A 23,871-nucleotide genomic window follows, 5' to 3' on the forward strand; every position below is an offset into this window, starting at 1 on the left:
CTGGCTCCAAGACGGATCCGGTGGGGGCTGGGGAGCTCAGGGGCTGCGCGGCCCCCAGAATCCCCAGTATGCCCTGCACAAGCGCGCAGGGCGTACTGGGGAGACCCTTGAGCTGGGAGGCTGCTTTTAAGCCTCCTGGCCGGGGGTCTACTCATGAGTAGCTGCGGCGCAGAGCCGCGGTGCGGCTACTCATGAGCAGATAGCCTGGGTTTGCGGAGCGCTCGCTCCACAAACCCGGGCTAAGGGGTGGGCTACAGGAGCGGGTTAGCCGCTCTAGAACCACCGGGCTCGGCTGTGAGCCCAGTGGTTCTGACGATTACAAAAATTGGGCTAGGATTTTCCTAGCCCAATTTTTGTGATCGTAAGAATAGCCCCACAATCAGAATAGCTAAAGGGGATCTTTTCAGGGTTGATGATGATAAGAGGTAATAATGGCAATGGCGACGAATATTTATGTACCGCTTTTCAACATAAGTTCACAAAGTGGTTTATATAGAGAAGTTGATCTAAAAGGGCTCACAATGTTAAAAGAAACATGATAGACAGCAACAACAGCCACTGGAGATATGCTGTGCCAGGGCTGGACAGGGCCAGTTGCTCTCCACCTGCTCAATAAAGAGAATCACCACCTTTACAAAGTGTCTCTTTGCTCAGTTAGTAGGGGAATGGGTGACATTCAGAGCAGCCATCACCAGGTTCAGTCATCTCAGGATGCAGAGAGGGTGCTTCAGCCAGAGTGGGCAAGTGGGGGGGCAGGGGGAAAAGGGAGCAATTTTTGGGTCTCTGCCCTGCCCTCAAATTGTTCTTTGCCTTCCAGAAAATGTCCCTAAGGGCTGCATGACCCTCAGGATCATATTTCTGGAAGGCACAGAACACTTACTGGGGCAGGAGAGAGCAGCAAAAATTGATCTTTCCCTCCCCCATGCTCTGCTGCTTTGCAAAACTCTGGCTAAGCATCTGCTCTGCACAGGAACACAGCTGGAGATGGCAGCTGTGGATGTCAGTCAACGAACTCAGGGAGGTGCTTCAGACGAGCAAAGTGAAGAGCCTTGAGGTGGTTTGTGGGGAGAGCGGGCATAGCCCGCTCTCCCTGCACACAAGCAGGGAGCCATCCCTGGGTGGCTGAATTGGCCGCCCACATGATTAACAGCGCCGTCATGGAGCTGGTAGGAGTGGCGGGGATCAGGGGCCGCCTGGTCCCCGGAAGTCCCAGGATGTCCCGTGTGAGTGTGCAGGGCATTCTGGGGAGCCTCCTGGTTGGGGGTCTCCTCGTGAGTCGCTATAGCACAGAGCCACATCATGGCGACTCACAATTGCCAAAATGGGGTTACCGGAGCACTCGCTTTACTAACCTCATGTAAGGGGAGGGGTACATTGGGAGGTTTGCTGCCGGGAGCTGCACAACTCCCATTGCAGCACATGACCTCCCAAAAGCAGAATGGGCTCCCTTACAGACGTGTAACTATAGGGGGGGCAGGCAGGGCATGTGCCCTGGGTGCCACTTTGGTGCGTCACGTGGGGGGTGCCAAAAAGTGCCATGACCCCCCCGATCCCCCCCTGGATCGCACGGCGGTGGCGGGCGGCAGCGGATCATGTGCCCCATGGCTTGTGGCGGCGGGAGTGAGCGCGGCGGTGGCGGGCGGCGGCGGATCGCCGAGTGCAGAGCGACGCCGAGGCCTGCCGTCTGGCCCGGCGTCGCTTCCCAACTGCACAGGCGCGCCTGCACAGTTAATAGCTTATCTCGATGTATTTCTGGGATTTTTATAATGCTGGTTTTAAACAAATTTTTCTGAAAATGCCAGAGCAAACAGGGAGAGGCACTGAGCTAGAATCACTAACATGATAAAAGGGAAACACTCTTTAGGAATGCAGATATCACTCTTTAGAAATGCAAATTGAGCAGGCTTAACTAGCTGCAGGAAGCAAACTCTTTGGAGCTATTCTGACGATCAGTGGAAAGCAGGCTAAGGGTGCTTAGCTTGCTTTCTACCAATCGTGAAACTCAACGTGCTCACAGCCGAGCCTGGTTGAGTCTCAGCGGGTCACTTGCTTTTGTAGCCTTCCTCTAAGCTTCCCAATCATGAATAGCTGCGGTGCGGCTCTGCTGCTGCTCACGAGTAGACCCCTGGAAGGGAGGTGAAAAGCTGCCTCCTGGCTCCAGGGGTTTCTCCAGTATGCCCTGCACGCTCGCACAGGACATACTGGAGCTTCCGGGGGCCGTGCGGGCCCCGAACTCCCCAGCCCCCGCCAGCTCCGTCATGGAGCCGGCAATCGTGTGGGCGGCCGATCCAGCCGCCCAGGGCTCCTGCCCTGATCGTCTGTGGGGCAAGTGGACTTTGCCCACTCTCCCTGCTTAGCTTCACAAACCGGGTCTCACTGATCATGAGACCCGGCTCTTTAAGTTCTAATTACGAGAGTCAAACCTCTGTGTTTGCTCAAGTTGACTTTTTTGAACAATATTAGTCTGCCTGCTTAAGGTTTTCACTGGTTAAAACACCACACGTGTATGAAAAAAGGGAAGAAATCTGTTAGTGTATAAAAATGCTCCCAGTCTAGGACACAAGGTTTTGAAGGCAACATTGTGTTCCTCCCCATGGAGCTCCCAAATTCTCTCTCTCTCTCTCTCTCTCTCTCTCCTAGAAGGAAAACACGAAGGCATGCAATGTGAACCTGCACCAAAAGGAAACCCGAAAGCAGAGGGGAGGGGTGTAATTCTAAGTGGCTTTGCTCAACATTTACCTTTTACCTGCTGTGTGTAAAAGCCCCATGTGGGGAAATGCAGTTACTGGCCCCACCTTGGTTTTGGCCTTCCTTAGGATTGTAGTTGTATTTGAACTTTGCTAAGTTAAACATTGGCCTCAGTTGAGCAGAGCGATCTTGGAATTTACCACCTGAGAGGCTGTTGACCTTCTTTGTATTCCTGTCTGTTGTCATTTGCTTCTAGATAAGAGAAAGCATCCTAAGCACACTTGTTGGAGAGTAAGTCCTAAAGAACTCGATTTGGCTTACTTCTAAGAAGGCATGTTTAGGACTTTGCTGGCAGACACTTATTTCCCAATTCAGAAATAGTTACTTGTTCACCATTCTGAGAGTTTTATGCTGAAGGGTAGCACATGCATTCACAAAACAAGTACATGAAATATTCATTCATTCATTCATTCAACATATTTATGTACCACAGACTACCAAGGTCTCTAGGCAATTTACAATAAAGAAGCAAACCAAAATATTAATACATTTAAAACACAAATAAATTTTAAAATTAAAACAATCAATAAAATGCAACTGAAAACATCAAATAAAACTTCACCTAAAAAGCTTGGCTGAAGAGATGCGTCTTTAGTTGTTTCCTGAAGGCCATCAGGGGTGGAGCAGGAAGTGTGTTCCACAGCCCTGGGGCAACTACAGAGAAGGTTCGCCTCTGAGTTGCCATCAGATATGCTGGTGGCACCCTCAGACGAACCTCCCCTGAGGATCTCAATAGGCAGCAGGGTTCATAATGAAGAAGGCCAAATATGAGGCAACCTTTATGGAAATGTTATCTCCAGCTCACATTTCCCAGTCCCACTTGTGCTTAGCACACTATGTCACCGCATGGTAGACAGCAGAGGACACTGCTGGGAAAAGCCTCTCTTCTTTCTTCTGGTTTGCTGCTACTGCTGAAGCAGCAGCTTGATAAGCAGGCAAAGGGGAGTGGATTTGAAGGCTTGTTGGAGGGAGGGGCAGGGCCATCCTTAGGGAAGGGCAACCGGGGCAATTGCCCCAAGCCCTGCCCTGGCACAGGCCCTGCTCTGGACACACTGCAGTGCAGCCTGCCCTCCTCTCTCCCCCAGTCCAAGCCACTTATCTTTCCTCACAGCCAATCTTTTGTGTCTGTGTGCAGCTTGAAAGGCTCCCAGGCTAGCTGCTAGAGCGACATCTCTCTACGCCTCTCAGCTGTTCGGCAGGTGGGTGAGGCTTCCAGAGAGATCTCCATGCAGGCCTCCCTGAAGCCTGAAGCTCAGGAAAGAAGCAAGGAAGCAGGCAGGCAAAGCAGAGAGTGTCCCGCACCAGAGCTCTCTGCAGACCCTCTGCCCAGCTCAGCCTTAGTAATGGAGGTATGATGTTATTTCCTTTTTGTGGTTATTTTCCCCTCCCTTGAACATTTAGGGATTGGTTTGCCAAGGGCTTTGGTACTGAGCAGAAATGTAGGGCAGGGTGGGAGGAATATGTATATTTAAATTGAAGTGGGATTCGACAAATTGTTGGGTTTTGGTTTTTATTTTTAAAAACCCATCCACAAAGTTCTATAGTTGGTTTGTTTCATGGCAAAAAATTACTAAATCTTCTGGAACAAACAATATATTTTATTTATTTATTTATTTATTTATTTATTTATTTATTTATGAATGCACTATGCTCAAGTTGAGTTGCAACCCAGAAGGTCTGAGAACTGTGAAGCATGTGTTGTGCTTTTTATTTTTATTTCTTATTATTAAGACATTTGTTATTATTATTAATTAGTATTGTATGTCTAAGCTGGTTGGACATGTCCAGAAACCTCACTCACACTATTTACACTGTATGACATCAGCAATCAGTATGATTCTATAATGATAAGAAATGTTAAGGAGGCCCCGCACATGCTGATTCGCCCCCAGCCCTTCACCCCTCTAGGGATGACCCTGGGGAGGGGCTTCGTGGCCTGTGAGGATGGAGTGTGGATTAGGCCCTGCTGTATCCTTGATCAATGGGCAACATAGGCTGAACAGTTTTATATTGTTGTTTGGTTTGGTTTGTTTGTTTGATTTCTATACCACCCTTCCAAAAATGGCTCAGAGTGGTTTACACAGAGAAATAATAAATAAATAAGATGGATCCCTGTCTCCAAAGGGCTCACAATCTAAAAAGAAACATAAGATAGACACCAGCAACAGTCACTGGAGGTACTGGGGGTGGATAGGGCCAAATTAGTGGGGGTGGGCTGGCTCAAAATAAGCTGAGTGATGTACCTATTTTGAGGAAATCACTCAACTTATTCCAAGCCAGTCCTGTTTGAGGCTGGAGAAGCTCACCCATCACTATCTTCAGGTAGCAAACGCCAGTCTTTTAGTCAGTTGCATTAACCTAAAATCTGCAAATGTGCCTGGCAAAAGGCCAACATTTACCCCCCTCCACTACAGTTCTGGCAAGAATCCAAAACAGCCAGTCGCTTTGCAGTAGTTATTAGAGCTAGTCTTCTCCTTATGCGTCAGGAAGGTTATGCAGGTGGTGGAGGAGTGCTGGTGGTCAGAATTAATGTACTATTTGTCATGGATGGACAGAACTGGAAACTGAACATGAATTTACAGTCCCAGCTTGCGTCTGTGTCCCTGCCTAGGGAGCAGAGAGACCATATGCAGTCCCTTTAAAAGTCACCAGCTTACAAGACTAGGCTCTTGCAGTGGCCCATTTGATCAATATGCTTACTCTGCATTTTTCATGAGCATCCTAGCGAAACAGTCAGAATTAATGGCACATTAATTGTGAGTAGCACAAGACATGTGTCATAAAATAGAATGTATATTTTTGCTGCTTTGGAGAAAGTCGATTTCCCAAAATGAAAGCTACTGATGTTTATCTGGGTCATTTTTACGAGTTTCTATTTCTGTGCTTTATGCTCAGTCTCTTAATTCCCAAGCTATTTCCTCTGACCCTGCAAAGCACAAGGGTGGCCCAAGAGGTGTACATTTGCAGAGATTAAACCCAACTGAAATCTGCAACATCAGGAAACACATGACAGTTCATTTTTGCCAGCCAGGGGTCTATTTATAGAAATATGCCCTGCCACTTACTTAGAAGCCAAGATATCAAGAAAGTGATATTAAGAGCGGAAGCCAATTTACTCCACAAAAACATCCATTAACTTTATCACCACTGGATGCTGCAAAGTAATCAATTAGCATGCTTCACTTGGGAATGACTAATTGAATTGTTAAATATATACAGTCACTGAAGTCGCTCGGGTAGGCTAAATATTAATACCTTTAAAAGGCAGGAAATGTGTTTTAGATAAATTGCTGATCCTTGTGGCATGCATCCCATATACTGCCATGAATTCGGCCTGTAAGCTCACGGATCAAAATGTCCTGCTCTGTTGGTTCTTTTTGATTTATTATTATTTTTCACTTTATTCCATTTGATTGTCACACCCTGCCATGGATAAATCTCTAGTGTATGGTGGTGAGAGTGATCTCCTTGGACTAGTCATCACATATAACTGCTTCTCAATGCTGTGGTCCTCACTTTACTGAAATTAGTGGGGAGTTAACCATTCAAATAACTTGGGGTCAAGCTAGGCATTACATTAGATGTGCCAACATCTAGTTTGGGGTTCACTTTAAAGTGAAAGAGCAGCCACACAGAAGCCCACTCCATATTAGAACATGGGAAGCTGCCTTATACTGAGTCAAGACATTCGTCCATCTAGCACAGTATTGTCTACTCTGACAGGCAGTGCCTCTTACTGTGGCAATTACTGTCCATGCATTTGTGTTAAAAGGGAACCTGCACATAGGCCCACCAATGCAGGGTGCAGTTTGGAAGTGTGCTGCTGTACATACATTGGATATGTGTGGGTGTGGGTGTACATGCTGTGTGGGTGTACATGCACACACTGTACACACATTGTACATGTGTTGAACATAATGTGTAAATTGGGCTATGGTTGTTCTGGAACCAGAACTCCTGATCTATCTTCTGTTTTTCAAACCACAGTCACAGTGGACACACTTTGGAGCAGGGCTGCAAAGGGAGCTTCACCCTTTGGCTTTGTACTGACTCCCTGACTTAAATCACCCCCCGAAGCTGCTACCAGCCACAGAGGGTAAATTAATAGGCACAGTGTTAGACTTTCCCCCTCCTACCCTTGTGCTGCAGTGCCAGTCCAGTTGGAGGACTCTATGAAGCTATTCTCATGATCACTGGAAAGCAGGCTAAGGGAGCTTAGTCCACTTTCCAGTGGTCGTGGGAACCACCGGGCTTGCAGGGGAGCCTGGTGCCCCCAAGGTGGCTAGCCCGCCTAAACCACCTTCCCCTTAAATGAGGTTAATGGAGAGAGCGCTCCATTGACCTCATTTTATTGCTCGTGTGTCACCATGTTGTGCGGCAACACATGAGTAGACCCCTGGCCGGGAGGCTGCAAACAGCCTCCTGGGCTTGGGGGTTTCTCCAGGATGCCCCACGCACTTGTGCAGGGCATCCTGGAACTTCTGGGGGCCGCATGGCCTCTGATACCCGCAGCCAATTCAAGCCAATGAGAAAGGCCAATTCCATGTTATGGATCATTAGGAAGGGGATTGAAAATAAAACTGCTAATATTATAATGCTCTTAGACAAAACTATGGTGCAGCCACACTTGGGGTACTGCGTACAATTCTGGTCACCACACCTAAAGAAGGTCATTGTAGAACTGGAAAAGGTGCAGAAGAAGTGCAGAAGAGGAAAACCAGGATGATCAGGGGACTAGAGCACCTTTCTTATGAGGCAAGGCTACAACACCTGGGGCTTTTTAGTTTAGAAAAATTTGCAGGGAGACATGATAGAAATCTATAAAATCATGCATGGTATGGAGAAAGTGGATAGAGAGAAATTCTTCTCCCTCTCACATAACACTAGAACCAGGGGTCATCCCATGAAATAGATTACCAGGAAATTTAGGACCAACAAACAGAAGTACTTTTTCACACAACGCATAATCAACTTGTGAAATTCTCTGCCACAAGATGTGGTGACAGCCAACAACCTGGATAGCTTTCAGAGGGGTTTGGATAACTTCATGGAGGAGAGGTCTATCATTGGCTACTAGTTGGAGGGCTGTGGACCACCTCCAGCCTCAAAGGCAGCATGCTCTGAGTACTCTGAGTATCTTAGAGAGCGCCTTCTTTTACATGATCCCCACCTCATGTTAAGGTAATCTGGGGAGGTCCGTCTCCAGTTACCACCGGTTCGTTTGGTGGCGACTCAGAGGAGGGCCTTCTCTGTAGCTGCTCCTGGGCTGCGGAATGCACTCCCAGCAGAAATTCGTAATCTTAATTCTTTACGGTCCTTCAAGAGAGCCCTTAAAACCCATCTGTTTGGCCTGGCCTTTCAGGGTTTTTAATTAGTTTTAATTGTTTTAATGTTAACCTGGTTTTCAGGGTTTTAATTGTTTTGATAGATTAATTGTTTTTAAAGATGTTTTTAAATTGGTGTTTATATTTGTTTTTCTGTTTTAATCGTTTTTAATGATTTCTGTTTTTTAATTGTAAACCGCCCTGAGCCAGCTCGGAAGGGCAGTATAAAAATCAAACAAACAAACAAACAAACAAACAAACAAACAAACAAATACCAGTTGCATGAGAGTAACAGCAGGAGAGTGGGCATGCCCTCAACTCCTGCCTGCAGACTTCCAGTGGCAATTGGTGGGCCACTGTGTGAAACAGGATGCTGGACTAGATAGGCCTTGGGTCTGGTCCTGCAGGGCCGTTCTTATGATGGTGGGGAAGTGTGCTGGTAGCAGTGGCAAGTGGGAGAAACACCCTAGCAGCCCGCTGTCCCCACAGACAAGCACGCCAGCAGCTCTGGTCGGCTGGATCGGCCACCCACACGACTGCTGGCTCCGCCACGGAGCTGGCAGGGGCTGCGGGGATCAGGGGCCACATGTCCCTCGGAAGTTCCAGGATGCCCCGTGCAAGTGCACAGAGCATCCTGGAGAGACTCCCAGGGCTGGGAGGCTTGTTTCAGCCTCCCGGCGGGGGTCTCCTCATGTGTTGCTGCTCTGCAGAGCTGTGCTGTGGCAATACACGATCAAATAGACAGGGTTAGCGGAGCGCTCGCTCCACTAACCTCATCTAAGGGGAGGGCTACCTAAGCGGGTTACCTGCTTTGAGGAAACCGGGCCCGCCTGCAAGCCCAGTGGTTCTCACACGCACCCAAAAGCAGGCTAGGTTCCCTTAGCCCACTTTTGGCTGATCGTGAGGATCTCCTCAAGGTTTTAAGATTTTTAACATTCTATTTAAAAGCCTGCAAGAACATCAGAGTCTTGAGGGTCTTCCTGGGGGAAAAGAGAGAAGGAGATGCTCTTATTTCAGTAGGGAGCATATTCCAAAGCCCTGGGGCAGCCACAGAGAAAGCCTGGCCCTGGGTTGCCACCAAACAAGCCAGTGACAACTGTAACCGGACCTCTCCAGAAGTTCGTAACAGGTGGCAGGGTTTATGACAAAGGAGGCACTCTCTTAAAGAGCCTGGACCTAAGCCGTTAAGGGCTTTATAGGTAAGAACCAGCACTTTGTATTTCACCTGGAAACATATCAGCAGCCAGTACAGTTCTTTTAAAACTGGTGTTATGTGGTTTTAATGTAGTCTATCTATCTATCTATCTCCATACACCACTTAATTCATTGCTTTTTCTATTGTGATTTTGTTCCTCATGTCATTGTGTTTAGGTACCCAATAACATTCTACTAATTTGTTGTTTTCAAAGGCTCTGATCCAAGAGGCTGTACACAGCATAGCCAGGATTACATGTACATAACTATTTTTAAAATCCCACCAATAGCTATTTGGTGAGGAAGTGGCAGTGAGGTGTGTGGGATTTAAGATCCCCAATTTTTCTTCCCGAACAGCTGATGAATAATGTCTGTGACTATCTGATTGGGCTATGTTACACAGCCCTGGCATCTGTATCAACGAAGGGAACCTCTGTTTGAAATCCCGCAGAGCTGTTGGCAATCGAAATAGACAATACTGAGCCAGATTGACCAGTGGTCTGACACAGTACAAGGCAGCTTCATACGCTATAATGGCATTGCATAACTATGTGTACTTTCATGAAAACACATTCAAGAACCTGCTTCAGAACACTTACAGCTCCATGCTTGACTGGAGCAATACTGTCACCCAGGGATGGTACTGAGAAGATGGTTTTTCTGAATATAGAATTTCTGCTGTATTTCTCTAGCAATTACTTGGATCAGTGATCCTACCTTTCTAAAGGATGGTAACACTGATCTCTGGGCAGCCATTTGCAAATCTGCAAAGCAGCAGTGAAAGTACAGTTGTACACAAGGCATGTTTGGTAATATATATTGGGGCTATTCTTATGATCACAAAAATCGGGCTAAGAAAACCCTAGCCCGATTTTTGTGATCGTAAAAACCACCAGACTCGCAGCCGAGCCCGGTGGTTCTGGAGCGGCTAGTCCGCTCCTGTAGCCCACCCCTTAGCCCAGGTTTGCGGAGCGAGCGCTCTGCAAACCCGGGCTATCTGCTCATGAGTAGTTGTGCCGTGGCTCTGCGCTGTGGCTCCGCGCCACGGCTACTCGTGAGTAGACCCCTGGCCAGGAGGCTTAAAAGCAGCCTCCCCGCTCGGGGGTCTCCCTAGTATGCCCTGCGCACTCGTGCAGGGCATACTGGGGCTTCTGGGGGCCGCGCGGCCCCCAAGCTCCCCAGCCCCCACCGGCTCCGTCTCGGGGCCAGCCATCATGTGGGCAGCCGATTTGGCCGCCCAGGGCTCCCTCCCCACTCGTGAGCGGGGAGAGTGGGCTTAGCCCGAACTTCCCGCTCACTTCCCAAAACCGGGTCTCACGGATCGTGAGACCCGGTCCATTAGCTGATTGTGGAAAGAGGCTTTTATTAACATCTTCCTTTCGAGAATAGACCTCCAGGCCAAATTCAATCCCTTTGCATATTTCTGCACCAACTTGTCTCAATACAACTTTCATCCCTGGTTTTCATTTTTCCCAAGTGCATCTCAAGTGGAACTGTTTTACCATTGGAATGCAATGGAGGTCTGACCTAAACCCATTAAAGTAGTGGGAGTTTCTGTGCCAGCTTTCAGAGATACTGAAGACACCCTGAAATGTGCCCCAGATTAGGAGCCCTGGAAGCGTTTAAAAGTTAATTGCATGATGCACCAAGCACGAAAAAGGCAACCTTTTCCATACTGAGACGCGAGTTTCAGAAATGTATATTTCCACTTTCTGCCTCCATGTCGTGATATATGAATGTACTCCCTGGGAAAGCCATAAGAAATTTGGCTTAGCATTCAATTAAGTGTTAAAAGTGTCTCATACTCTTGGCTGCATGACCACCATATGAATGGCACACCTGATTTTTGTTGGACAACGAGTTCCAGCGAGTGTAACAGTGAGTGTAACACTCACAATGACATAACATGCTGTTTCTATTAAAACTTAGTCATTCCCTTCTCAAGCCGGAGCATAGCTACAGATCCATGTGGGAGCAAGCTTTTGCACACATACCCTTAGCAGCGAAAAATGAAGAAAGGAAAAGTTGGGGTGTGGGGGTGGGAATTCAAATGATTCATGCAAACAGTTTCTCTATGTGATCGAACTCCAAGGGCTGTGTGTGTGGAACCTTCTAGAAAAGCAGCCATTGGGCAACATCCAGTGCACCATCACAGACACATAACGCTGCAGCACCCTTCAAAGGCAGCATTGAGACTGCACAAAATTCTCTCCAAAACAGACTTCTCAGCACCCTTACCAAACTACAGTTCCCAGGGTGCTTTGGGGCAAACCATGACAGGTATAAAATCAGTATAAGTCTATTTTGTATATATGTCTTTACAGAACACAGGATGAAGCCGGAACTGTGCCCCTTATTTTTGTGACTAAGGAGCAAAGACTCCAACCAATGCTGCAGGCAGATCCCTAACTAAAGTGATGCTTGTGTCTACACCAGAGCAAAATGATAAAAAATTAGAACAAGAAGAGAGGAATACGTTATCTGAGGCTAAGACTTATCTTTTTGGTGAACAAATGGCACAAACACAAATAATGCAGCTTAAGTAATTTGGTTAGGGATGACCTAATTAGAACAACCAAAGATGATGATGAGGGATTAATATAAGCTTATTGTCATTCTCGGCTGATAGCTGTGCAGTAGGTTACTCTGGAGTTGTGGAATAAAACACATTTGCACAGCTTGCTTGATTTTATCAGGTTGCATTTGGTTTCAATCACTGAGCAGAAAGGAAGAGCAGCATTTTTCCCTGCTCTTTTAAAATCAATAGTGAGATTTGCTAAAAGCTGCTGGTTGACATCTCTGGCACCTCTCCCCTTTATCCTGTGAGCTTCCACTTCCACCACAGGGACAGCCGCATCTCACACAGGCTTCCCTGCTATGTCCTGCAAATAAACTTCAATACAATAAAAATCCGGAGGGAACTCCTTTGGTAGGGAGGAAGTAGGTCAGTTTCCATGCATGTCTTGGCTGAAGATATTTGGTCTTTCTTCCCCTTGCCAACTTGGCCCCTTTTGTTCAACAAAGACAGCGCTTTTTTATGTTGGCAGTATTTTCTGCCTGCATTTTGGTTATACACAGCCGGAACAGTTTCACAGTTCTGGTTCCTAGAGTAGTCTGGAGAAGATTGGTGCATGATTGCTGCATTGAAGGAATTAATTCCCACACAGGCATCATTTTAGGAGCAGAGCTGTAACTAGCAGGTTTTGTGCCCAGTGAACACCTTTTATTACAGGCAGTTCATCAGCTTCACCTTACCTGTGTCCTCTTCATGGCTGCTCCCTGGACATGTAGTCCATGTCCCCATTCCAGTTAAGCTATTCTTCAGATGAGGGGAGAGTGAAATCACATTTGAAGCATCATTTTTCTCGTGGTGACTGGAGGCTTTAACTAGATATTACAAGAGAAACATAAGTCCTATTAAGACATTATGCTGTACAAACGTAACATGTACACTGGTAGGTGTTTTTGTGTGAATGTGCATGTGTTCATTTAAAAAGTGAACCTGGATACAAGTCCCTCAAATGCAAGGTATAGATAGGATGTGCACTGCTGTACCTGTGTTCAACGTAATGTGTGAACTATTTTATCTGTGTGCAGATCTGTACCTGTGTACACTGTACATGTTGAGCATAATGTGTGAATATGGCTATAGTTGCCTCTACTCTATATTTCTTTCCCCCTCTTCCTGAAAACTTCTAGATTAACACAGTGGATGTTATGACATCATCACAATGCGCATTGTCCTACCTCACATCATTGACTGTCAACTGCAAAGGTGGGGCATTGCACACTGCATCATAAACACATACATTCTGGCCCAATTCAGAAGTACAAGTTAACTGGAATTAAGCATGGCCAAGCTCTTAACTCCAAAGTGTGCTGCAGATGTTCATCAAACTGTGGGCAGCCAAACTCCAGTTGGAGAGCCCCTCCCTGCTGCTCAGCTGCCGAGGCACATACCTGCCGAGGCACATCTATGACTAGAGTTTGGAATAGGCACAAAACCATGGTGATAGCTGAGTCAGCATTTGGGCGTAACGCTTTGGCAGCAAAACCTCAGTTGTCGGTGGCGAAACTTAGAGATAACCAAAGGTTCCAATTGGAGTTTAGCGAGGCAAACTGGAGTTAGCTTTTGGTCTGTAACCACGGAATTGCGCATTTGGGCATACTGCATTTAAAACCTTGGCCAGCTATAACTGTGGTTATGCTGTACGTCTGAACTCAGCCAAAGTGTCTGCACTGGGCTGCTGAATAATTTGCTGAACCCCTGCTAACTGGGCAAAGAGGCACCTTTTAACGTGGTGATTCTCTTTATTTAGCAGGAAGAGAGTAACTGGCCCTATCCACCCCCAGCACAGTACTTCCAGTGACTGTTGCTGGTGTCTATCTTATGTTTCTTTTTAGATTGTGAGCCCTTTGGGGACAGGGATCCATCTTATTTATATGTTACTTCTCTGTGTAAACCGCCCTGAGCCATTTTTGGAAGGGTGGTATAGAAATCAAATGAATGAATGAATGAATTTGGGTTGTGTTCATTACTGCTTTAGACAAGTGATGACATATGAGCAGTTATGCTTTAAATATACAGACAATTCCTTACCTCATATGTGTCAAAGGGTCCTCATTTCAGATATATTAAACTTTCTTAAATATTTCCTTTTGAATCAGATTAACAGGTGAAATATCATTTGACTGCTGTTCTATATCACCATGACAGAGGTGAAAGTTTATTCTATTGTCTTTTTAAGAAGGGCACCTACCAGCTCTAAATATTGACCCACTTCAGCACCTTGGAAGGCAAGTCAAAATGTTGGCTAATCTATGTGAAAAGCCACTACACACCAATGGCTTACCACACAAGTTCTAATCCAGCCATTCAAAAACTGGGTCTATTATATGCTGGTACCTGATAGAGGAGAACTGGAGCATGCAGACTAGTCCCATCCCTTGCGCTGAGGTGCTCTCCTCAGGTTCCATGCTTGTCTGGGGGTGACAGTGGTGAATTTGAGGACAACTAAATTTGGTTCTAAATCACAGGGAGGAAGTGTGGCCAGGTTCAGCACTACCAAGCGCTGAATGTGGGAAGAACCAAAACAACGCTAAAAAGTTTGTTCATTTGTTTAACATATTTTTATACCTCCCAAAACTTACATCCCTGGGCGGTTTACAAGAAGATAAAAACAACATTAAAACATTAGTTAAAAACAAAAACAAGAAATTTAAAACACAACAATTTAAAAATTTTTTAAACAATATTCTAAAACAACATTAAAAACAAATCAAAACAGTATTAGTTAAAAGCCTGGGTGAACAGATGCATCTTTAAAGACTTTTTTAAAGTGTTGGCATGGAAGGTGGGCCTAGGTGGTGTACTTCTGTCCCTCTCTACCTGGGCACAGCAGACCTAGTTTTAGAAAATGGTATGGGCTATCGTATTGCCTAGAGCAAGAGGGCATCTATGTAGAACAATTTATAGGGTTTCTGTACTAGCCTTAAAATGGGTTTCAACCAGGTGTTCTTCACGAATGAGGCAAGATGAGGCAGCCAGACAGCAGCTTGACAGAGGAAGAAACTGACTGCCCTTTGGCCCTACCCACCCAGAAATGTGTTTTTATTGTAGCAGTACCCACTGCTGCTATTGCCTTTCTTTTCTCCATCCTACTATGACCCCCCATTCTCTGCCTGCCCAGATGGCTAAAGGTGAGAAAACTGGAGCAGCAGGAAGTGTTGAATAATTTCCTGCTTCTCCAGTTTTTCCACCCTTAGCCTTTTGAACAGGCAGCGGGTGGGAGAGGAGATGGCAGGAGGAAGGAGGAATGGCTGTGGCTGCCATCACAACCACCAGATATGGGGGACCTTTCAGAAGCTGCTTGCAAAAGTACCAAGCAGTGCTTTCTCACATGGCACTTTCAGAGCCTTGCAAGGCTTGGATCAAGAGCTTCCCATCTGAGCCTTCATTTACAAAGGCATCGCATGAGGTGTGGTGGACGTTGCTGGCAACCCTCCCCCTGGCAGGGTGCTTTTGCAGACTCTTGCAAAGGTCAAGTGGGGATGCACCTACCAGACCTTTGCAAAGTGTTTGGAGAGGTGCGGAGTGAGGGGGAGCTAAGCCTGCTGGCAGCTTTTCCTCTTTGTGCAGTTCCCTTCCAGTGCATTGTAAAAGTTGGGTGAAGTTGTTCCCACCAAACCTTTGCCAAGTGGAGAGGCAATGCACGGAGGCAGAATGCTGCTAGCAGCTAGGCCTCCTTGTGCAGAGGCCTTCGAGAGAATTGCAGAGCTTGGGTGGGGCTGCTCCCACACAGCCTTCAAAAGAGGAGGGTGCTTGCTGGCAGCAGCTTCTCATAGCTCTGCCTCCTTTCCAGCCTTGAAAGGTGGCCAGGGTGATGAGAAGAGGCTGCCAGGAAGCCGTTTTCTGTCCTTGACCTGGGCCCCATTGAATGCTGGGAGGGGGCACAGTGCAGCATTGTGAGGAAGAACTGGGTGCCTCCCTCGTTTCAGCCTTATGTCATAAACCCTGTAGGGAATTTGGTGTACTATTCTATTTAATTAGAAACAGATATCCTACATTATCACAAAAACCTCAAGGCAGCTAACAATCTATATTTAAGACTGTCAACACTCAATACAAGGCAAATACAAACATCATCTAATACAAATCCAATAATAACCACAGGTTAGCATCTTTACTATCAGTATCCAATTTTAAAAGAGGGTAAAACCCAAGGTAACATTTTTTTAAAAAGTCATTAAAAACCTGAGATAATAGGACAGACTTTGTCAGATAAAAGATAACAGGAAAGACTCCAGGGCGTTTTCCACACCGGGCTTTTAGCTCACATCTCCTCCAGAATGGAGGGTGTATGTTCACATATCAGCCAGATTTACCCCGAAGTCCCTGCGAGCTATCAGGGAGCACTTCACACATGATTTGGATTTTTCATTGTGCGTTCATTGAGTGTAGCCCCAATTTATATCCAAGGTTAAAAAACAATCCACTTTTTGCATCAGGTTTTTGGGGGGGCAACTTTGAACTCTCAGTAAAGCCTCGCAGTAAACTCGCAGTAAATTTACACCCAGGCAAAGATGCTTAAGGAGGGCATTCTTCAGTGTGGGTGTCACCACTAACATGACCCTTTCTCTAGGAGCCACCCACTGATACTCAGAAGGCTGATTTTGTAATTGTATATGAAATTACTTTAACAATTGTCACAGAAATAGAATAAAAGAACATTTTAAAACTGACAGCTTTTCACAGCAGCGTGCAAAGATTACAAAGACAGAACTGTGTTGATAAGAAAAGTACAAGGATTTGAAAGAGCTTCACTCAATGGTGAGAGAGGGATAAAAAGGCAAGAGCAGATTCAAGTGCTGTTAATGCTGTGAACCTGATAGGAGAAAGAAATTGACTCATCAGTCTCATCCATTCCAAATCCTATCTGTTCAGCAGTTCATTCTGAGCCTTCAATTAATTAACTGATTAATTAAAATTAAGCACTTAAGCTGTACATTTACACATAAATGTAAATGACTCCCATTTTGAAAGCCTTGTCCATAAGCCCTCGTCAGAAGATTCCATTCTGTTTCAATCACGATTGGTTCCCAAACATATTACTTTGTAAACAGGAAATGACAGTGTTGGCTCTGTGCCCTCATATTGTAGCAACATTGCCATATGCCAGTATCATGCTAAACGTAGTAAAGATGCGACAATATAATTATTGAGGACATCTGCCAGCAGCCTAGGCTACATCTGGGATTAGTATTTACAAAGACCTCTGTTGTGAGAGAGAGAGAGAGAGAGAGAGAGAGAGAGAGAGAGAGAGAGAGAGAGAATGATATTTTGTTGACTGGGGTTTAGAAGCTACAGTATGTGTGCCAAATCAATGGTTTCAACCAGCTCCAGCTCCAAGTACTTTGACAGGCTGTGCTAAATCACATGAGTTGGTAGCCTAGCTAAGACAAACTACTTGAATATGCAACAATGTGTATACTGGACACTATGATCTCTAGTGTTGAATTGCAATAATAGTTCTTGTTTTAATTCAAGTTTGTACATACAATAAATGGATTTGTGAATTGTCACTTCAGCCAGTGAGCAATCCAATCCATTCATGATTTTTAATGAATGCCTCTCAAATTAGACCTGCTTCTGATTATCAGGTCAAGGAAAATCTCAGCATTGCACCCAAATCCAATGAAGACACGAAGCATTGTTGGAAATAAAGGGTCACAACTTTGTTAATTCCAAATATATAGAAGGCAAGCGAAAATTGGCACGCCACTCTTGCTACTCAGAGTATGAGTCTCACCTATAACGGTGACACACCTTGGCTCCAAACAGCATCACCCTATGGATGAGACTGCCTATCTTAGCTGACTTACAACCAGGTATATGCCGTGGCATCACCCACCCGAAGCCGTAAAGCATTACAGATAGGTGATGCTTTGTTAGATCTGAGGAAGGCCATACAGCACTCCCTGAGCCACGAAGCATCTAAGGACAGGGACTCCTCACCACCAAAAAGCATGGCTTAAGGTGGTCACCAGCCCTACAGAAAAAAATTCCCCTCTTCACTGTACCTGTTTTTAAGACTAGGAAAAATTAACTATCTAGGAAAACAGTGTGAGGCAGGCAAAAAAGACTCCATATCAGGCCAATCAGCATGGAATGAAAAAAGTCCTGCCTGAACACCAAAAGGATGACCAATTGAGGCCCACACTATGCCTCAAGGAATGGGGGAGGAGTCGCTATCCAACACGGATTGCCAGCTGGGGAAAGACAGAGCCTCAACTGCTGTTGGTGCCTCCCCTAACCAAGAGGGCAGCCAACTGCTGCAGCCCCTTGCCTCGTGCTCCACCATTAAAATGAGGCTAGGACAAGCAGGCCAAGCCCATAATGGGGCTGGGTGAATCACCAAATTTTCAAATCTTTTTAAGGACGTATGATATTAGATCTCTTTAACCTTTTTCATTTGTTCCCAAATAAATAAATAAATTAAATAAAATATGTTGCCACTGAACATTCAGCCCTATGAAAGTCCAGCTGAGACCCCTGGAGGTCTGTCAATCTGAATTTTGGACTTTAATACCATTCAAAGGCAGTATAAAGGAGCATTCAAAGGAGATGCTATATAGTACTATTAATTAAAACCTCATACATGCTGATGAGTACTCAGGAGGCACAATTCAGAGAGGAGGCAAAGAGGCACTTTTTTAACGTAGTTATTCTCTTTATTTAGCATGGGGAGAGTAACTGACCCTATCCACTCCCAGCACAGTACCAGTAGTGACTGTTGCTGGTTTCTATGTTATGTTTCTTTTTAGATTGTGAGCCCTTTGGGGACAGGGATCTATCTTATTTATTTGTTATTTCTCTGTGTGAACCGCCCTGAGCCATTTTTGGAAGGGCGGTATAGAAATCGAATGAATGAATGAGGAGGAGGAGGAGGAGGAGGATGCTATTTGCACACAGTCTACCAGATGTTTTTGACTGGATTTGGTACTTTAATGATCGGGTCTGTCATCTTAAGTGGCACAGTGGGGAAATGCTTGACTAACAAGCAGAAGGTTGCCAGTTCGAATCCCCTCTGGTACTGTATTGGGCAGCAGCAATATAGGAAAATGCTGAAAGGCATCATCTCAGACTGCGCGGAAGAAGGTCATGATAAACCTCTCCTGTATTCTACCAAAGAAAATCACAGGGCTCTGTGGGCGCCAGGAGTCGAAATCGACTTGATGGCACACTTTACCCTTTACCAAGGGTCTAGGATAACAAAAGAATTAAAGATATTGTCATAGTATTTGTGCTGTCCTGATTAGTGTGGCCTTCTGTAGTTGATGTGTTGTAATTTTATTGAGGCCCAAGGTGTTGAGATGGTGTTCAAGTTCCTTTGGTACTGCACCAAGGGCACCAACAACAATTGGCATCACTATTGTTTTCTTTTTCCAGAGCTGCTCAGTTTCAATCTGAAGGTCCTTATATTTAGTTATTTTCGCCAATTGTTTTTTGTCGACTTGTCTATTCCCTGGGATTGCAATATCAATTATCAGAACCCAGTTTTCCTCAGTGACTATCAGATCAGGTGTGTTGTGTGCTAAAAGGATTTTTGCCTCTTCGTTTTCTGTGACCTTCTCAATCAGATGATTCCACCAATTCTTGCTGTCTGGCAATTAGTAATTCTTGCACAAGTTCCAGTGGATTGTTGCAGCAAATTTGTTGTGGCTTTCCTTTGCTGGTCTTTCCTTTGCTAGTCAATATTATCATAATCATTATCTATTATTTTATTAGATTTTTATAATGCCTCACCCAGATGGCTCAGCAGTGCAAATTATGAAAATTATAATTATTATATTATATATTTATAATATAATTATGAAAATTATGGGTGTTGTGAATTATTTTTCAAAGGTCATTAAAAAACTGAGAAGAAATGAAATCAGAAGGAGAAATCAATGTGCAGAGAGGTAGGTAGTGAAATATCAACTCTCATGATTTTTAAAGCAATTGAAAAATTCCAGATATGAATAGCTGAGCAAATTATATTAAAGTTCATATGAAAAGGAACCAAAATGTCATGCTGTAGAATTTTCAGAACGATCTTAATTAGGTAAAGTGTTTTGCCCTAGCTAATACCTATTATTAACATTTCAAAGTGGTACAGTGTGTACGTTTAGCAAAGACTGGAGATTGTAAAGTATTGTAGGAAGATCTGGATCACTGATTGGGGGCACAATTTAATTTGTTAGCAAATTAGAATTGTGGGTCTGGTTTAAAACAAACACGTGCCCAACTGTAAATAGTCTTAATTTATATGTCAACACATTGACTTCAAACAGGATCCCCTCCTTTTTATAACATTCTTCTTAAAAGAATGTAAAAGCTGTAACTGCTGTGTATACCTAAATACCTTTCAGAGCAGCACTATGTTCCAGCTGCACAGCTCCTTTCTGTAGTTAAATTGGATAATCTCATTTCATATGCAATGCTGAGATATTGGAAGCCTTAGAAAGGAAACAATAGTAAAATAAATAATTAATAATAAAAATAATAAAATAAAATAAAGAAGTTACAGTTACAGACATGTTACATGTACATACATGGAAAATTATTTATGGGTGGTTACAGATATAATATGAGTCATCAAATATTGGGAAATGTTGGGGGGTGGGGAATGGAGCAAGTGGGCTGATGCCCATAGTGGTGGGTAGGGCTGAGACATGAAATTATATTAGAATGAGGGGATCGACAATCCAACACATTTTTGTAAGCTGGATTTAGTTTGTATGTGACTAGAAAGAGAAATATATTCTTATTTATTAATACATTTACTCAACCTTTCTATCCACTGAATGCAAAATGTGGTTAACATTTAAAAATTAACGCTTAAAAATACAATTCGACACAATAAACACTCCAGAAACTATAACTAAATCAATAAAAGACAAGAAAAGCAAAAGATAAAAATGAACAGTATCAACAGACAGGGATAGAGTCACTCAGCCCCCTTTATCCCAAACACTGGATGGAATTTTTTAAAAAAAAAAAATGTTTCAGCACCCATGTATTGGCAAACGTCAGCCTCCATGTGTTCTTGACATTTATATGTAGAGGCAAACACCATAAGCCTGCAGCATACCAGCCTTCCAATCACAGAAGAAACAACCATCATACTTACGATAGTGAGTGTGGCTAATGTGCACCTCCATGTGGGACACAGATCCCTAACTGACTCCATACCCTTTCCAAGTGCCTGTGAAAGATTTTTGTGGGGAAAGAGCTGGATAGGGATGTGCCAGAATGATCTTGGGCAGCCACAGGCAGGGCAGAGAGTGGTTCCCTTAAGAAGCAGGTCAGCAGGTCCTTACCTGCTGCTTTTACATAGGAACATAGGAAGCTGCCATATACTGAGTCAGACCATTAGTCTATCTAGCTCAGTATTGTCTTCACAGATTGGCAGTGGCTTCTCCAAGGTTGCAGGCAGGAATCTCTCTCAGCCTTATCTTGGAGAAGTCGGGGAGGGAACTTCTGCTCTTCCCAGAGCGGCTCCATCCCCTAAGGGGAATATCTTACAGTGCTCACACCTTTAGGGGCTATTCTTACGATCACAAAAATCAGGCTAGGAAAATCCTAGCCCGATTTTTGTGATTGTCAGAACCACCGGGCTCACAGCCGAACCTGGTGGTTCTGGAGCGGCTAACCCGCTCCTGTAGCCCGCCCCTTAGCCCGGGTTTGCGGAGTGAGCGCTCCGCAAACCCGGGCTATCTGCTCGTGAGTAGCCGCAGTGAGGCTCCGCGCCATGGCTACTCGTGAGTGGAGCCCCGGCCGGGAGGCTTAAAAGCAGCCTCCCGGCTCGGTGGTCTCCCCAGTATGCGCTCACGCAGGGCATACTGGGGCTTCCAGGGGCCGCGCGGCCCCCGTGCTCCCCAGCCCCTGCTGGCTCCTTCTCTGAGCCGGCCATTGTGTGGGCGGCCAATCCGTCCGCCCAGGGCTTCCTGCCCGCTCGTGAGCGGGGAGAGTGGGCTTAGCCCGCTATTCCCGCTCACCACTAGGAACCGGGTCTCACTGATCGTGAGACCCGGTCCTTAGTCTCCCATTCATATGCAAACAGGTTGTACCCTGCTTAGCCAAGGGGACAAGTCATGCTTGCTACCACAAGACCAGTTTCTGGGTGCAGTGCTCTACCAAAGGCTGCATGTGGCTATGGCCCTGTTCCCTCAGCCTACATGCGGCATTGGCACACACATGGCCAGCTGTGCATTGGACCTGCTTACTTGCTTATTAAGGGAATCGCTCCCCTCCTCGCTGAATCGGTTCAGTTGTAGGCACCCAAGCAGGTTCGGTGCTTCCCTATGGGGGCCCCAAACTGGTTCATGCACATCCCTAGCTCTGCAAAGGATTCAACTTCCCAGCAGTCCCCATGTGCCTTCCAAGATATCTCTACCAGGGCTCCATGCTCTTTATGGGGCCCCAGGAACTGGTCATGGTAGGGAGTCAATTAGAGTTTCACACACCTCTCACACAGAGGTGTGTGCATTGGGAATGCCAACCTCCGTGTGGTGCCAGCAGAATACAGATTATTGTGCTTCAGCTATTCAAATATTCCGCTCTGTACAAACTTACCACTTAACCCTAATGCCTTGCTCATTCAGCTTTCCTGCTGAAAGCAGGAGGGAGTAGAAGATGAGGAGGCTGGGGAAAGAACTAGTGCTGCTAGCAGATGATTCATGTAGGCTTTTGTCTCCACTCAGCTCCTATTTTAAACAACACTCCATTGAAGTTTATAAATGAGTACTTATATATTTTTCTTAATGTTATTAGTACGCAATGCTCCTTTTGTCTGCCCTTCTTAACTACAAAGCCAACTGTTGTTTCACATCCCCTCAGAAATAGGTAGAGAGACCTTTGCTTACCCTTATTCTGGTAGTTATGACTAATTTTCTATGTTCACTGCAACTACATTTACATTGGCAAGTCGAGAGATTGCTGTTTGCCAAGAGAAAACTCATATGGGGAGGGGGGACATATTCCACATCCACATAGTTGATGAATACATTTGATAAAATGAATTGGACATTATTCAGTTCCTTTTCCAATGTGCCTCTTTATGGAGTAGTGATGGTAGTGGTGAGACAACTCCTCCTGCCATGAAAAATGAGGAGTATAGGAATGAACTCTTTGTATAATACAGCATGCTCTCTCTCGCTCTCTCTCTCTCTTATATTCCCATGAGCTCTGCTGGGCAAAAACTTTTTATATTAGCAATTTTTGTTTGTAGAAACCTCAGCTACACCACCACTGCTCTTATGCCAAGGAGCAACTCTCTGCAAATCTCCACATATGTCTTGAAACAGGCTGAGGCTCCAGTCTAAGACACTCTTATTCTAAGTGAGAGAAATCGTTGAAAAGCAACAGCCAACCGATCCAGGCATGTATTTTACTAAAATCCATAGTACTTTCAGTTAAATGTGTTCAGTTGTTAAATGCCTAATGAAGTCATTCCCTGAAGGCTCTAACATCCTTCACACAGAGTAGCTCTTCGGAAGTAGCTACATGGAGGAAATAATGTAGTGCCTTTGTGACCAACGCCAATATGAGCGGGGCCACTGAGCAAATGTATTCCTATGCTCCCATGAAGTGCCACTGGGAAACAGATCATCTCTTATCCTTATAGTTGCATTAACCATATCAGTATGGTTGTGTTACAAAATATGTTACTTTCTTCCTCCTCCATGTGGCTGAGTCCACAGGGCCACTCTGTGTGGAGGATTTTACAGCGTAATAGTTGGTTTTCTCATTAATTTTAAATATATATTTTATTACATATCAAAGAAAATGTTATTTGCAATAAAGAAAACCATCTATGTCATTGTAGGTTATCTTGGAAATTAATGTTCTAATGTAGTTCTCATATTACTTCTTAATGCAGTCTTCTACCCTTGCATACTGAATTATTCATTTGAACAGAGCCTCTGGTGGTGAGAAACAGCATCGGCCATAAAAGGGAGACCACAGAAGACAACCAATTTGTTCAGGCAAGGTTGATACTTACTAGTAGTAGTAGTTGATACTGACACTCACTTAAATGAAGCCATCATAATATGATGT

The 23,871-nt window shown here is 45.1% G+C and overlaps 1 long non-coding RNA gene across 2 annotated transcripts in view; it reads left to right on the forward strand.

Annotated features, from left to right (window-relative positions):
* LOC128340376 (uncharacterized) overlaps positions 1-23,185 on the forward strand; it is a 47,075-nt gene extending 23,890 nt beyond the window's left edge. For both annotated transcript variants that reach the window (XR_008313656.1, XR_008313657.1), the window contains 2 exons: positions 19,675-19,730; positions 23,042-23,185. This is a non-coding gene — a long non-coding RNA (uncharacterized LOC128340376). The remainder of the gene's footprint in view (positions 1-19,674; positions 19,731-23,041) is intronic.
* The last annotated feature ends 686 nt before the right edge of the window (positions 23,186-23,871 follow it).

This window comes from Hemicordylus capensis, chromosome 1 (genome assembly GCF_027244095.1).
Source record: "Hemicordylus capensis ecotype Gifberg chromosome 1, rHemCap1.1.pri, whole genome shotgun sequence".
Taxonomy (NCBI): Eukaryota; Metazoa; Chordata; class Lepidosauria; order Squamata; family Cordylidae; genus Hemicordylus; species Hemicordylus capensis.